At 36.3% G+C, this 14331-nt stretch overlaps 1 long non-coding RNA gene across 2 annotated transcripts; it reads right to left on the reverse strand.

The window, feature by feature from the left end:
* Nucleotides 1-8109: 8109 nt before the first annotated feature.
* On the reverse strand, nucleotides 8110-11698 carry LOC110119255. 2 transcript variants are annotated; one of them, XR_002307666.2, is made up of 3 exons: nucleotides 9815-11698; nucleotides 8708-9040; nucleotides 8110-8466 (listed from the first exon to the last, which is right to left on the reverse strand). It is a non-coding gene; the product is annotated as an uncharacterized LOC110119255 (long non-coding RNA). The 2 variants fall into 2 exon arrangements; XR_007226266.1 differs by having other exon boundaries at nucleotides 9233-11698.
* Nucleotides 11699-14331: the final 2633 nt, after the last annotated feature.

Here is a 14331-nt window from a genome sequence, read left to right on the forward strand (position 1 = left end):
TCTTACATATTTCGTTGTATTATTATTTTTAATATTCTTTGTATTTCTTTTTATTTTTGCTTCGGTAACGATATATCTCAAATATTTTACTTTTAAATGTTAACATTCGATTCATTATCGAACCTTTTGTCGAAAATTATAATATTCGAATAATCCAATTTGTAGGGAAATAACAATCGTTAACGATAGTTTCGATCATTTGACGAATAAGACCGCTACGATGCGTCTATATTTTAATGGTTTTCGATTTCCTTTTTTCCTTGAGTCGATTGTCGAAATTAGTCAACAGTGAATTGCGCTCGAAGTAGACGGCCGCGGGTTATTTGGATGTCTCTCTTGAGCGGCACGGAACGTCGCGTCGCCTCAGATCCAGGATATTGCGAACGATGGGATCAACGTACGGAAACAAAGCCGGCCACTTAGCGGCAAATTAGCGATGGCTCCGGACGCCACTGTCGCTCTTCATTACACCAGCACCCTTGCACACCCTTGGCATCCAGCGCCGACCGAGCATCTCCCCCTATACTTCCAGGGCTAACCCTCTTAACATCCTGCAGACAATGCAACCGCCTATCTTCCTCACTACATCTCGACCAATTAAATCTCCGCTATGACGAAAAATCCGTCTCCAATCACCGGTAATCGCTTAATTATTCCATGCCTCGACTATTCATTCTCTTCCTCCTGCTTCTCTTCCTTTTTCTTCTTTTCTTCTTCTTCCTCTACATTTTTTCTTTTCTTAAATGTATTCCGTATATGACGAAAGAATATTTCCAACATTATCTTAAACAAAACATATACCGTATGAGGTATGCGAATGAATAGAGTTTTATGTAACTTGCGCCGCATACGAACTACGATATACTTTTTCAACTCGGTGAAGGATCTGAAACTTTCAAACGGACATTTCATACGTCAGAAATAATTGGTACTTGGTAAATAATTGAAAAAGAAAACTTTGGAGCATCTTAAACAAGTTACTAGATGATCATAGAAAACAGAACGAAGTCGTGGTCGCGATCGGCGTCGCATATTTTGCGTCGCGTATCGCTGCGATTTATTTCCAATTTCCGAGAGCTTGCACCGCCATGGCTTTCCTGCCCGCGGAAATTGAAGGAAACCGAAGAAGAAAAAGGGCGGAGGGCTTCGTGCTCGAAGCTACCACTCCTACCCGAAAGTGGGATGACGGCTGGCCAGAAGGCTGGTGAAGAGTAGGGAAACTCGTGTATCATACTCCATTGTTAAAGCTTGTTGAGAATATGCCAATAGTCTGGAATTCAATTTGACTTGCGAATCACGAACACCGTTTAATATACAGCAGACAAGGAGGTAAGGTAACCGTATGCTGTTTGTTTGGCAGATGACAAACCGGGCAAAACACAAACAGATGCATGAAGGAAGTTGCTTGCACGCGGAATGCTAATTCGATATTAATCTCAATGATAGCCTCATGAATACTCGACCAAGGTGAACTTGATAATTTTAATTGATTTGTCGCACTGTTTACCTGCTCTTTCAGAATATTTAGAATTTCGAACTTTTTCATTTAACAAAACTGCTATTGATATTCTCGGTAGTATTTCACATACGAGTTGAAACTTTCAAATTCCACTCGTTAGAAAATCATCGATTATCACGAATATACTTAATGCGATATTATACTTTTATCTCTGTTTTATGATGTAATACCTTTATAAAGTTCGTCGTTAATAGAGGATATCTTTTGAAATGGCGAAGATTCTTCGGATAGGAAAGTAAAGTACAATTACCCTCATTGTAGGTGTTATTACGATTTTTATAATTTTATTCTTTAAATATATTCTTTAAAAAATGCAGAATTCCAACAACAACAAATTGAATTCAAGATTACACGTAACGAATTTATGCAATGGTTACTGCTGGAATGGTTATTGTTGGAATAAGAATCTGATGTTCTTCTAAGAGAATTTATCTTCTATTTTTATTCACTCCTTGTCGTTATTTCGATTAGAATAGATTTTCATGTAGACTGCATCGAATTACTGGCATTAGCATCGTCTTTAAAGAAGTATTGCGCGTTTTCTAATGGACAGCGTTGCGATTATGTAATCGAACTAATTGATAAAATGTCTCTCAGATTTTATGCAAGAAATTAAAAGGTAAAAGGAATCTATTATTGAATAATTTGTAAGTACGTGTCTGTGCATTGTATCGACAAATAACGAATACTAAAGCCGTGTAATTTATTCGGTACGATGCATCTTCCAGGCGAAGGAAAAATAGCTATGTATATACTTATTGTTAGCTAAATCGAGTCGATCATTGAGAAATATCTCTTGCGGAGATGAAAGGATTCGCGATATTTCTGATATTTTTTTCTTATATAAATCGAAATTTACTATTAAGTTTCAATGAAATCTTCATAATCTAGAACGTCTGGGATAAATGTAGAAAGAAGTAAGTGTTTATATCAAGAAATTAATATAAAATTCTCGCAAATAATATCATTAATTATTTTGATGATTAAAAAGTTATGTGACCCACTAACGTTTTTCATTCCTATCGAATAATATTATTAGGAGGTAAATGTTATTAAAAAAGCTAGTCGATATATGAAGACGAACAACAAATTAGCGCATGCGAACGAAAGAGGTACGATGCGACAAAGTCGGGTTCGTTCAAATTTGTTTCTACTCCGATGCCGTCATTAGTTGAGCTGAAGCGAAACATCCCTCGGGGAAATATACCTTAATAATAACTTAAGAGCGATCCTCTTTCTTCCTCTCTTCTTTCTCCCTTCTTCCAGTTTCTGTTTTTAGCGTTTATCCCAACTAGCTTCTCACCTTTCGTTTCTTTCGTCTTCTAATAAGTGCCTTCTCCATTTTCTTCCTTTTTTTATTAAATTCTTCCTCAACTTTCGATGGTTGTACATATTATCTACATTTCCCATAATTTTTACGATATACGGTAATTTATGATGTAACACGATATATTAATTTTGTGGAAAATATGTGAGACGTAGTAAACGATAGGTTGATATTTCTTTCCCTTTTTGAACAAAATTCACCGTGCAGTTTTTTTCCCTCGGAATGATAATAAGATGATCGGGCTTGTCGCAGAAAGTGGTGCAGTTACGTAATTACGTAGCTAAGCATTCGAGAGCAAGTTAGAAATACAATATATATAATAATATTTTATGGAAATATTAATTAAGTGCAACGCGTGAGTTGATTATCCGTAATTTTTTTTTATTTCATCGTAAGTTCTAACCGATTTAAAATATTTCGAGAGAAACTATTTCGATTAATCGAAATTCATACAATATAACTGTTTTTTTAGAGGCAACGTAGATGTAAGTTTTATTAGTATTTGGAGAAGCTTGATATGCTTCTTTATTTATATTATTATAGTATATATTATTATTATTATTATTATTAGTATATAATATATATTATTATAGTAATTTATAAACTATATTACATTATATTTTCTTATCGCGTTAAAATTAGCGATTATCGCTAAACATAATTATACAGTAAAAGATATAGGCACTAGATCGAATGAAAATAATTCTAGTGATTTAATAGATAAATATCATTTTTGAACGACTGGATATGATGGCTAAAACTTGTAGCAATTTTTCATTTATTTAATGCTCCTTAAAAAAGGAAGAAAACATCTAAAACGTCTCGTTTGTAGAAGACTGACGTTCAATTTTCACGAATAGTCGCCAGGAGACGCGAGCATCTACCCTTTCCTTTCTCGTTTTTTAGTTGGAAATTAAAAGCAGCTGGATGCTGCCTCGTTCCGAGCCCGGAATTCCCGAGAGCAAAGTTTCTCAACAAAGGCTGGATTTCTTTCCTCGCTGTTCGCTTCTTAAACGCTGACATAATGTACGAGCTAAGTCCCTTGAATCACCCAAGAGATCGAGACATCCCGGTTTCATTGGTGGAACGTTCCTAAAATGAGAACGTAAATCCATACCATGTTGAAAAGCGATAATACGTCTTGTTTTTCAATACGTATTCCGAACGAAGATTTACAACCAATGAATTCATTTCTGTTGAGACAAAGATATTATTCTCTAGGTATCTCTTCAAAATCTTCACTTTCTTGCTTATCGACCACAACGCTTATTAGCACTAATTCGCGACTATCTGACTATCCAGCCGGTTCGATCGACATCAGCCAAAATTTGTTGTTTCATCCTGAAAGGCTAATTTCACGTTTGCGCCGGGTTAGTAATCACGAAAGGCCGGCCAGACGAAACTTGAAAGTTTCGCACACACCTAAATGGGAAAGAGGAAGAACTTTGACTGAATTGAAGGCGATAAATATGAAAAAGAGACACAGAGAGAGAAAGTAATCCTTTAATGATCCTGGACACACGAGTCATAGAGAGGAAAGCTTCACCTCCTATCGAAAATAGAAGAGGAAAGAAGAAAGGGGAAGGAAGGAAGAGGAAAGAGGAAACAGCAAAGAGGAAAAAGGAAAGAGAAATGAAGAAAGAGGAAAGAGGAAGGAGAAAGAGGAGAAGGTGGCTGGCTCGATCTGCAGGCATCTGCATAACAAAACGCGCAATTAATAAAGTTCCCGGTATGGAGGGCGACCACAAAAGAGCATTTCGTCCTTTCACCGTTCTCCTGCAACCTTCCATCGCCTTCCTCTCTGTCTCGCCGTCCTTTCCCGCTTTTCGTCTTCGCCCTTTCGCCGAAACGAGAATCGCATGGGTGGGGGCAGAATGTAGGTTGGCGGAGTCAGAGGGGATCGTGGAAACAGACAGACACCTAGCTCCGGGTTAAATAAGTCAGGCTTTGTAAGGAATCCTCCGTGAAACGTGGCAATCTTTGCTACGCGAAACTGTTGGCTACGTATTTTTAATATTTTACCGGATACCGGCTTTTCTGCGTTGTTTCCACTCGTTGGATTTGCAGAAGTGGACTTATTTTCGAAGCTTTTCGGCAACTTTCAGCGAGATCGGGCCGCATCGACGATGATTTTTTCGTGAGAAATGGAGGGTTAAATGTAGGATAGTAAGAGCTTTAAAACTAACAACAGATCTTTCTGAGTTTTACCGAAAGATTGTTACTAATTCACAAATCTGATTTTCGCGGATTCTACCCAAAGTCTGATGCTACCGATCGAGTTAGAGGAGCAAATAGAGCAATAGCAGAATAGGCAGCAGTCGTGCAACAGGACGTTTTCACACTGCCTCCGCTCTAACCGGGGCTTTCTTTTCATTAAAAGCCCAAGCAAACTTTCGAATGAAAATTCGCTTGGAGGGTGTCTGAATTGAATTGCTTGTGCTACCGACCGCTCCCGTCCCCCCTTTCTACATTCTTTCTCCCTCTTTCCCTTTCTGCGAGCCGTCGCATCGCGTCGGTGCAATCCGAAAGTTTTCCCGCGTAAAATGCGAGTCGCATTATTTATCAAACGGGCGAGGAAGCAGCCGGCATCGGGCCGAGATTTTAACGTTGGCTGCTATCGTGCAGTTGCCTCCCACGGTAAACAGTTTTCAGTCTTCGGTTGGCCAAAAGTCTGGCTAGTTAATATTTCAGACGACTTCGAGCTAACTTCATGCATACTTATGTCGCGATGCGTGACTTCACCCGCAACCAGGATACCACGTTCCCCGATCCACTCCACTAGATTTCCGCGCTAGATTTTCCAATCACAGAATTTTACACCGATTCCTCCCGTTAACTACGATTTCTCGACACAAAATCGTTTGCAAATAATCTTCCCGTGAGATTATTTTTACCAGTTACGGCGAACTGATTTTATTAACGTGGAACAGAGTTCCCTACGCTATTTTTCGACAGTTTCATTTTCGCACTCCCGCACAATGTAATTCCTGTTCGTCGAACGTCACGTTTCACAATTTCTCGCTTGCTTTTTTTTCCAAAATTCCCTTTCTGGCATCAATATATTCAATACACCTTCGCGGTGTAAATTTCGTAAGGGAAAGCGCTATTCAAAAGCGAACAACGACAATAACGACATAGGAGCGTAGCACAAAGGTGGCAAAGTTTGAAAATTGTATACGTGCTCTTTCGGTGTCGAAGTTTAAAAATTGTGGTACACGCGCTATCAGTAGGGAAAAAATAGAATAGTTCGGTAAACTTAGTTCGTAGAATTAAACAATACTTCCATCAAAGCGATTAATTCCTTCGTTGCACCGTTCCAGCTGCGTTCTTCATTAATTAAACGCATGCTTCGGTCGATGCGATTTTTGTGCCTCAATGTAAAATACTCGGGCGAAAAAAATGCACGCATCGTATAATGAAAGAGAAATAATAGCCGCCTTTGGAAGCAATTATTACGGACTTGCAGAATTTTTTGCAGAAAAGGGAACATCGATAAATACGTGCCGATGTAGTCTGACGTCTTTTATAGACGTTAATAAAAAAAATGTCTTCTTTGTGAAGCTATCGAAGAGTATAAAATGGAAGAAACGTTTGTTCGTAGTGATCTCTTCCGGTAATAAACACGACAGTTTTTGCTTCCTTCTTCTTACTCTTTTGCAGAACTGATTAATTCTTGAATATTCAGATATCGTAGACCGTATGCAATAAGTATTTTGTGATTATACAAAGTTCTACTATCTTGTTTCGTTGTTAATTGCCTCCGACTGAAACAAAGGCCACGTAAATATAACTCGGAATTGTTTTACGCAAGATAATAGAAATAAGACAATCTAGATGTTGGCAATAAGTTGAAAGATTTCTGCTGCTTTTTAGGGGACAATTGTTTTTTATAGGTATCGCGTCCGTTATTTCCTTATCATCGTGTTTCTTTCGCAGCTTCAGAGGATGCGTAATTCTACGAAATTTTATCTGCATCCCTTTCTACGACGATTCTATAAAAAAATGCATCATCATCGTGCAAACGTAAATCATCTGTATTGCGTAAGCATAACTTTTCGAACTTGATCGTAAGATTTTACACATACTTTCGAATCAACCGAAAGAGTTTATCTAATGAAGTAGAAAAATATATGAAATATTCTTCATTTTTCTCTTTCTTTTTCTTTTAAATGGGTCGTCGTATCGGTTTCGTAGAAAAGTCAGTTTTCCAAGAAATCGGTTTATGATAGGTAGTTTGCTTGTAAAAAGATAAAAAATGTTTTTTTTAAATGTGGGCAAATACAATCTATTTCTACATTTCTAGAGATATACAGTTTGGTAGTCGATCTCGGTGCTTATAAAAGGGCATTCGCACGCTGTTGCAAACGCGCGATCACGCGCATACAGGGCAACGTTTCAACCGGAAAACTGACAGGGTGCCGTGATCGATCGGCTCATCAAACATCATGCCATATTGTTGACTGAATCCCTTTTGCGGGGCTGCGAAGCTGGACGAGCTGAAGCGAGAAGAAGAAGCAAGAGGAAGGAAAAGAGCCAGCTAGAGTGTCTATTTTTATTACGTGGTTTAACCTGACGGCGATTGCGCGAACCGGAGACTGATGGCGTTTTTATACACACCTGCGAAGAGATAAGGGAAACTACGAAAAGATCGTGTATCCGCCGGAAATTAATATGGATCCCCGTTTCCTTTCCCTTCTCCTCTTTTTTTCCGAGAACTTTTTGGAAAAACTTTTTGGAAAAAGAGAATCGTCGTAACAATTGTTTAATTAATTGTAAATATATTTCGTATTTTCCTTTTTGTATTAATGCTTTATTTTTCTGAATATTTGCGCAAATTTACCTAATTTATTCAGTTGTGTAGTAAAAGAGTGATCAATTGCAAGTTCGAACAATAAGAGATTGATGAAGGGCCCGTTTGATTTTGCGATTTATCCATCATCTAACATCGATGCATTAAGCGTTCAAAATAGAAAGGGTGGAGATTTAAGGGAATTCTTGATATCTTTTCGGTTAAGCGGGATCGATACTTTCAATGGCAGAAAAAAAACAATCTTTTCCCGTAAATATAAATTACGTATAAACGCGATCAAAATCTTCCGTACTGTAAATCAAATATTATGAACGATAATCTGTGAACTAACTTTTTATCTTGATAAACTGCTTGTTTACAGAAGATTAAAACTGCCGCAAACATTACGCTTATCCTTACTATCTTTTCCCAGATAAGAAAATTCAAATAATGAAGAATAATGAAGAAAAAGTAATATTTTCATAAATTCTTGGAGTTAGAGTGGTTTTAGAGAATTTCTTTGCTCTCCGTCGGTGTACGTACGATTTTTGTTGGCGTGTTTCCGCAATGCAGTCAGGAATAAAATAATAAATTATTGAAGCTATGTTATGTCGCGTCCTTGGTCGTTGGAGGTAAACAGTCTCCGGTCGCGGAAATTGAACAATTTTTCTGCATTTTGTTTACCAGTTGCTTTTCTCCTTCCGTTCTTTCTTTCTATTAGCCTAGCTTCGAGTCATTTGCATTGTTAACAAGCACGTTATATGCGCCCTGTTCGCGTACCAAGTAAATATGCCCTGATTAGAAAATGCAAGTCATTCTCTCTTTCGTAGTCTGAAAATCGTAACTTCTATGTATATGTATATATAGAGGATAATGGCATTTCACTGATTTATCGTAATATACGTATGGGAGTGTAAATATTTCTGGAAATAACGGAGCATAAATCAATTCGGTAAACGCGTCTCTGGGAGATACAATACAACGCGCGCATCTCGTATGTTGACAATCGGAGAATTTTTTAAGCAACGATAGTGAAAAAAACTGTAGAAACACAAAAGCGTTGCGCGTTTACCTCTTGTTGAAAAACTTTGTATTTCGGTAAAATGTTCGATATAATACATATTTCTCTGGCGATATGCGGTCCATCCACGTCAACGGAGGTCCTATCTGGTCGCATCAAATATTACGGCTCGTGTAAACACTGCAGGGTGGTAATTAAAGCCAGGCCCTTCTCGAATTATAAACATCGAACCAGGGTAAATTCGCCGTAGGTGAAAACCCAGCTAGCGCATTTCCCAAATTCGCTTACACGAGTGTGCACTGTGTGTCATCCTTTGGCTATTACAAAATTCCCATCAAAATTGGCTACAGTGTCGCAAAGATATTATCCCATCAATTCAAATACCTTTAAAAATTTTGATCTTATCGCATACATCGATATATATATATATATATATATATATATATATATATATATCGATAAACGTATAATGTATATATGTACATATATATATATATATATATATATATGATGAAAACACATATTTACTTTCATTGTATTTATTATTTATTTCGCGTTTCGATTATAAATACGTACGTGACTTAAGTGAACTCAGTTGTGACACGTGATGAATTTGTAAAGTGTTGCAATCTTATCAAAAATTTATCCAATTAATTCACGCAGTTTTAAATAGTTTTTAATTTATTTCGTATTATTACGGAATCTCTTTCAGCAATCTATCCAAGCATTCCCAAGATTATTGGACTGAACCAATTTCGATACGTATTTATATTTGAAAATTCTAAACAATTGTTGACGCAAACACTTGTTGTAAAAGAAACTTAGAAAGTAAGTATTTAGGATTAGGTTGTACAAGCTCATTTCGAACTCCAGTCCAAGCACTCATAGAATTCGAGAATCTATGTATTTATAAACACTGAAGGAATCGAATCACATAGTATTTGAAAAGTATGTACATAATACGCACGCATAATACGCAATATCGTAGATTTGATTCGAGACGAAATAGCCGTCTACAATTTTGAAATGGTTTCTTTAAATATAGGAAATGAAACATTGTCTCTTAGTAAGTAAAATTTTTCTATTAAGACCGACTTGGGTTCCCGTTAAACTTGACTCCGTCGTTAGTATCCATGTTCCAATGATCTGTTAACTTACTTTTTCTCAAAGTGTACTCAAAGATGATTCTTATAATGTCAGAAGAAGAAGAAGAAGTAGAAGAAGAAGAAGGAGAAACGAGGAGGCACGTCGTCAAGCTCATTGCCAAGATCCATTTATTCATTGCCTTCAATTCCATCCATCATCTTCCTAACCCGATGTTTGAACAATTGGCTTGGTCAATCTGTCGTCTCCGAGAGCCATTAAGTAGGATTACTATTCGTATTACACATACATACTATACATTATCGATTCGGTACCCCTCTAGAGATATCTCTCAGTATGGGTTGCGTAACGTCACACTACTTATTTGCAAGAGTTTCTTGTGCGTCACGCTCGTTGCCACGAAAAGGAAGTTCAAGGCTTAATTTGACAAGATGTGACAAACGACGCCAGTCTAGAAAGGGTAAAAATGCTTGGTACAGTCGGCTAGAAGATTGGTATTACATATTTATAGGAGACTCAGCATTGCCTGCTAAAAAATGTCTCGCCATTTCGCACCGACTTCAACTTATTCGTCGTTTCTCTTTGTCGACCACTTTGCCGCACACCCTTGAAAAATGATCGTACTGTCAAAAACGCCGTCTACCGCGCCCGTCACCTGCGTCTCGACTCATAATTCTCCTTTATAAGGAAAATTATCATCGCTTGTGCTCCACTCCAATTCCACTCTCATTTTCTATATCGAATAACCAAATTGAACTCGCGGTGCTTTTGTAATACTTATTTCACCATCCGATTGATATTTAACGACCTGAGATTATTCCGTAACATGTACTAATACGTGCTATAAACAGATCAGAATAATTAATACACTTGAATATTCATTTTCTCTTTTTTCTTCAAAAGATTTTTTCAAAAGTTATCTTCCCACTATTATCGGTGCTTGTTCTTTACCAGAAATTACGAATAATCTATACATACTGTACCGTTAATTGTATTAATAATGTTAATTAATACTATTAATCGTACTATGAATTATAGCGAAATATCTGCAAAATTGAATAATTACGTTACACTGCATTTGCAGCAAAGCGTGATATATGCTACAATATTAAATTAGTCGACAATAATATACTTTGCAAATTTTCCATCAAATTCATCTTAAAATATTCTAATTTTTACGTCTAATTTAGAAATCGTTTATTCAGGCGATTTACATGCAATTTCGTGAAATAGAAATTAATTATTATACCGTTAACGAAGCCTCGTAGATCAGAGGTGTGTTAAAGTTCACCACAAATTCACGAACTCTACTTACTGATGAGATACCTTTTTGCCACGAAGGCAACAGGTTGCATACCGAGAGCAGAGATCACGATCTTGCTAAAGTTCGAGCTCCGTGACATAAGTTCACAAATTGTCTTCATTTGCTTACAAAACGTCGGAGGCAAGTTTGAAAAAATCGCCTAAATTTGCAGGCTGGAATCCTGGAAAGCGTAATGATCGATGCTAGAAAAATTTTCTTGTGAATTTTATTAAGAATTGTCCAATGTTCGTTAATCTAGATATATCTGAATATTTGATATGTAATAATATGTATATTAATAATACAAGAGTGAAAAAAATGCGAATGGATTTGGTCTGGAATTAGCGGTGAAAGTTGACATTTTAAGATGAAGAAGAAAATATAAAAATATTCAAACTATTTCAGACATAAAGTTTTGGTAAAAAGATTTTAATAGATTGCTGATAAGAATTAACGAAGGATTAACTGATTGTTCAAACGAAAAGACGAGTGGCCATTGGAGCCACGTTTGGCCAGAAAGTAAAATTGTTTGAATAAGCAACGGTCTTATAGAGAACGTTCGTCAAGTTCATAATAATATAGCAAACTTTTTACGAAACAAATATAATATCGAAGAAACGCTGACTCACGCAAGATAAGACCGTATCCTCGCTGTGACGTTAAACGAAGTAAAAACACGCACGCGTGATATGGAAGAGATTATGAAACAAAATTTTTAAACGCAACATATATATACACATAATTATTTGTCGTAGAATAACATAAAGTTGAAGATTCATGGATTTGAGCAAAATATGTTATTGTACATAAAGAATTCCATTTGCTTTACGAAGAGTCACCCTGTATATGTAAACAATCATAGCCGATAAGTTTTGCAGTTTGCTTCTTTTATTTATTTACAAATTCGAGCTAAGAAGTAATATACCAGTTATACACGAGTAGGATAAACAAGACGTTTAAAACTATTTTCTCCTTTCTCTCTTTGAAGTTATTTAAAACAGACTATTTTTCTGGGATTAAAAATGAGAAATTTATCGGTCAGCTATCTTATGAATGTGTCAATTAATTTGTTTAACAGTGCGACGGTATCGCGCGATTCGACGAATCTGCGATTCGCCTTAGCATTTTCATCGGAGGAGTACAGGGCGAAGCAGCTTATTAACAAAGTTAAATTAAGCAAAGTTTCTGACTCTGATTACCTATGGCCCGCGTCACACGGGCCGGTTTTAGTTTGCTCGACAAGCTTGTTTCTCGCTGGTCCGATAAACCGGCGAGCTTCAGCGTATTATTTCCAAAAGTTTTATGGAATCAGTTTTTACTTATGCCGCCTATCGACGAATAAATATTTAAACGATCAACAGGACAAAATGATATCTCTGCTCCAGCAGTGGCATAATTCTGACAATATCGCATAGGCATAATTGCCAATCGAGCATGTTCAAATGAAAAATGGCTTCGATCACGTTGAACGCCGCGGGCACGCGACTGTTCATTCATTGACTACCGTATGTATTTAATCAAGCCGAATCGAATCGGTTCATACGAATTAAGCGATAAATAATATGGTAGAATGTTGCGTAGTCGCTCAATTCGTTGGAACGTATACGTTTATTCCGTCAACCGGTGGAAAATGGACGGTCTTGCACGATTAATGAATTTTAATAAGACTCGACGTTTGTCAATTCGCTTATTTTCATACAAGTAATTTATGCGAGTATCCACTCTATCGCCAAGTTGCTTCATGCATTTATTTTCTTTGTAATCCGCATGATTCCCAATAATTTGTGAATTACTACAACTACTATACAACTATACGCCAAACTACAAATTATAGAACGCAGATAGATCTTTTGTATTTCTTTTGTTTTAGTTAATCTGATCGCATGCGAATGGTCTTTCGTTTTACGTCATTGTGCTTGTTAATTTAATCTACTTTTATCATTGATTTGAAAATTAGGTTTATAAAATTAACATTTCAAGCTAAAGTTTTTAGGAATTAAACTCAACGATCGATCGATCATTCGATAGTCTTGAGAACGAATAAATTTCGAAAAGAATTATTGACAGAAATTACTTTATACGTAGTTTATCAAGGGTTGGATACCGTAAAAAATTTTAATTAATATAAATGAAACCTAGCTGAATTTTTTGTGCTTTTATAGCTCGAGGATACTGATTAGTGATTAAACACCAATATCCAATAAAATAAGAGATCGGATTATTTTCAATCGACAATTACGTGAACAGTCGAACGAATTTGTGTTAGAACGTTCTAACGTGTCGTTTTCCGTCAAAGATATCGGTAGCCTCGTAAGGGAATCAGACAACGTGAACTATGAGCTTTATGCGTAAGTACTTCGTCGTAATACCGTAAATTGATGACTACTGCATTTGTGTCCATCGGGATGCCGCGTATAAACCAAATCCCCCGAGGAGTTGATGGCAAGCCAAAGAGAATTTCATTACCGGCCAACGAATTATAATGCGGTTTGTATGCATACGCAAATGTTAAACTTTCTCCTTTTTCTTTTCTGTTGTATTTGTAACTGAATTCGTAGCGTGCATTTCACAACGATAAAATCGCTAATTTACAAATTTGTCAACTTTTGCACAGAAAATATTTATATTAGTTTTAACAATTCTCACATGAACGAATCATATGATTTCGCTTAATTTTTTTTGTTTCAAGTATCAGATGTTTTAAAAAGCCAAATATTGTATTTTCTACAAGCCTGAGGATCGAAAAATTCTGACAGTGCATTGGTAGTCGTTTGGATATCCGTTTTCATATTGTATATGTATATATATCTAATTCGAGCTGTGTATTTTTACTATTCTGCCTATGTTATCGTTAGTTTCATCAGGGCCTGTCGATACAGAATCTTGTATGTAGAATACTTAGTTTAAAAAAATTCGTTTAAAGACATATTTACGTCGAAAATAAATTACACGGTCTATTTACAGAACCATGTTGTGAATTATGCAGCTATATTAACATGCGCAATAAATAACATTAACATATGTAATAAATGGCAGCATGCGCACATACATACATTCAAATACATATATGTGTGACAATTTGACATAAAGTTTACTCATATAAGTATAACAAATTGTCTTTTCTTAAAATATAGTCATTTAATCGTCTTAACAAATGCTATCTTGAAAAAGGTATCTCTATTTAACGTTTTGCTTGAAAAAATACATTTACATGCCGCAACTAAAACTCGACGGATTTTCTCGAACTGGGGTTAATTTGCCGAGAAAT

Source organism: Bombus terrestris, chromosome 14 (genome assembly GCF_910591885.1).
Source record: "Bombus terrestris chromosome 14, iyBomTerr1.2, whole genome shotgun sequence".
Taxonomy (NCBI): domain Eukaryota; kingdom Metazoa; phylum Arthropoda; class Insecta; order Hymenoptera; family Apidae; genus Bombus; species Bombus terrestris.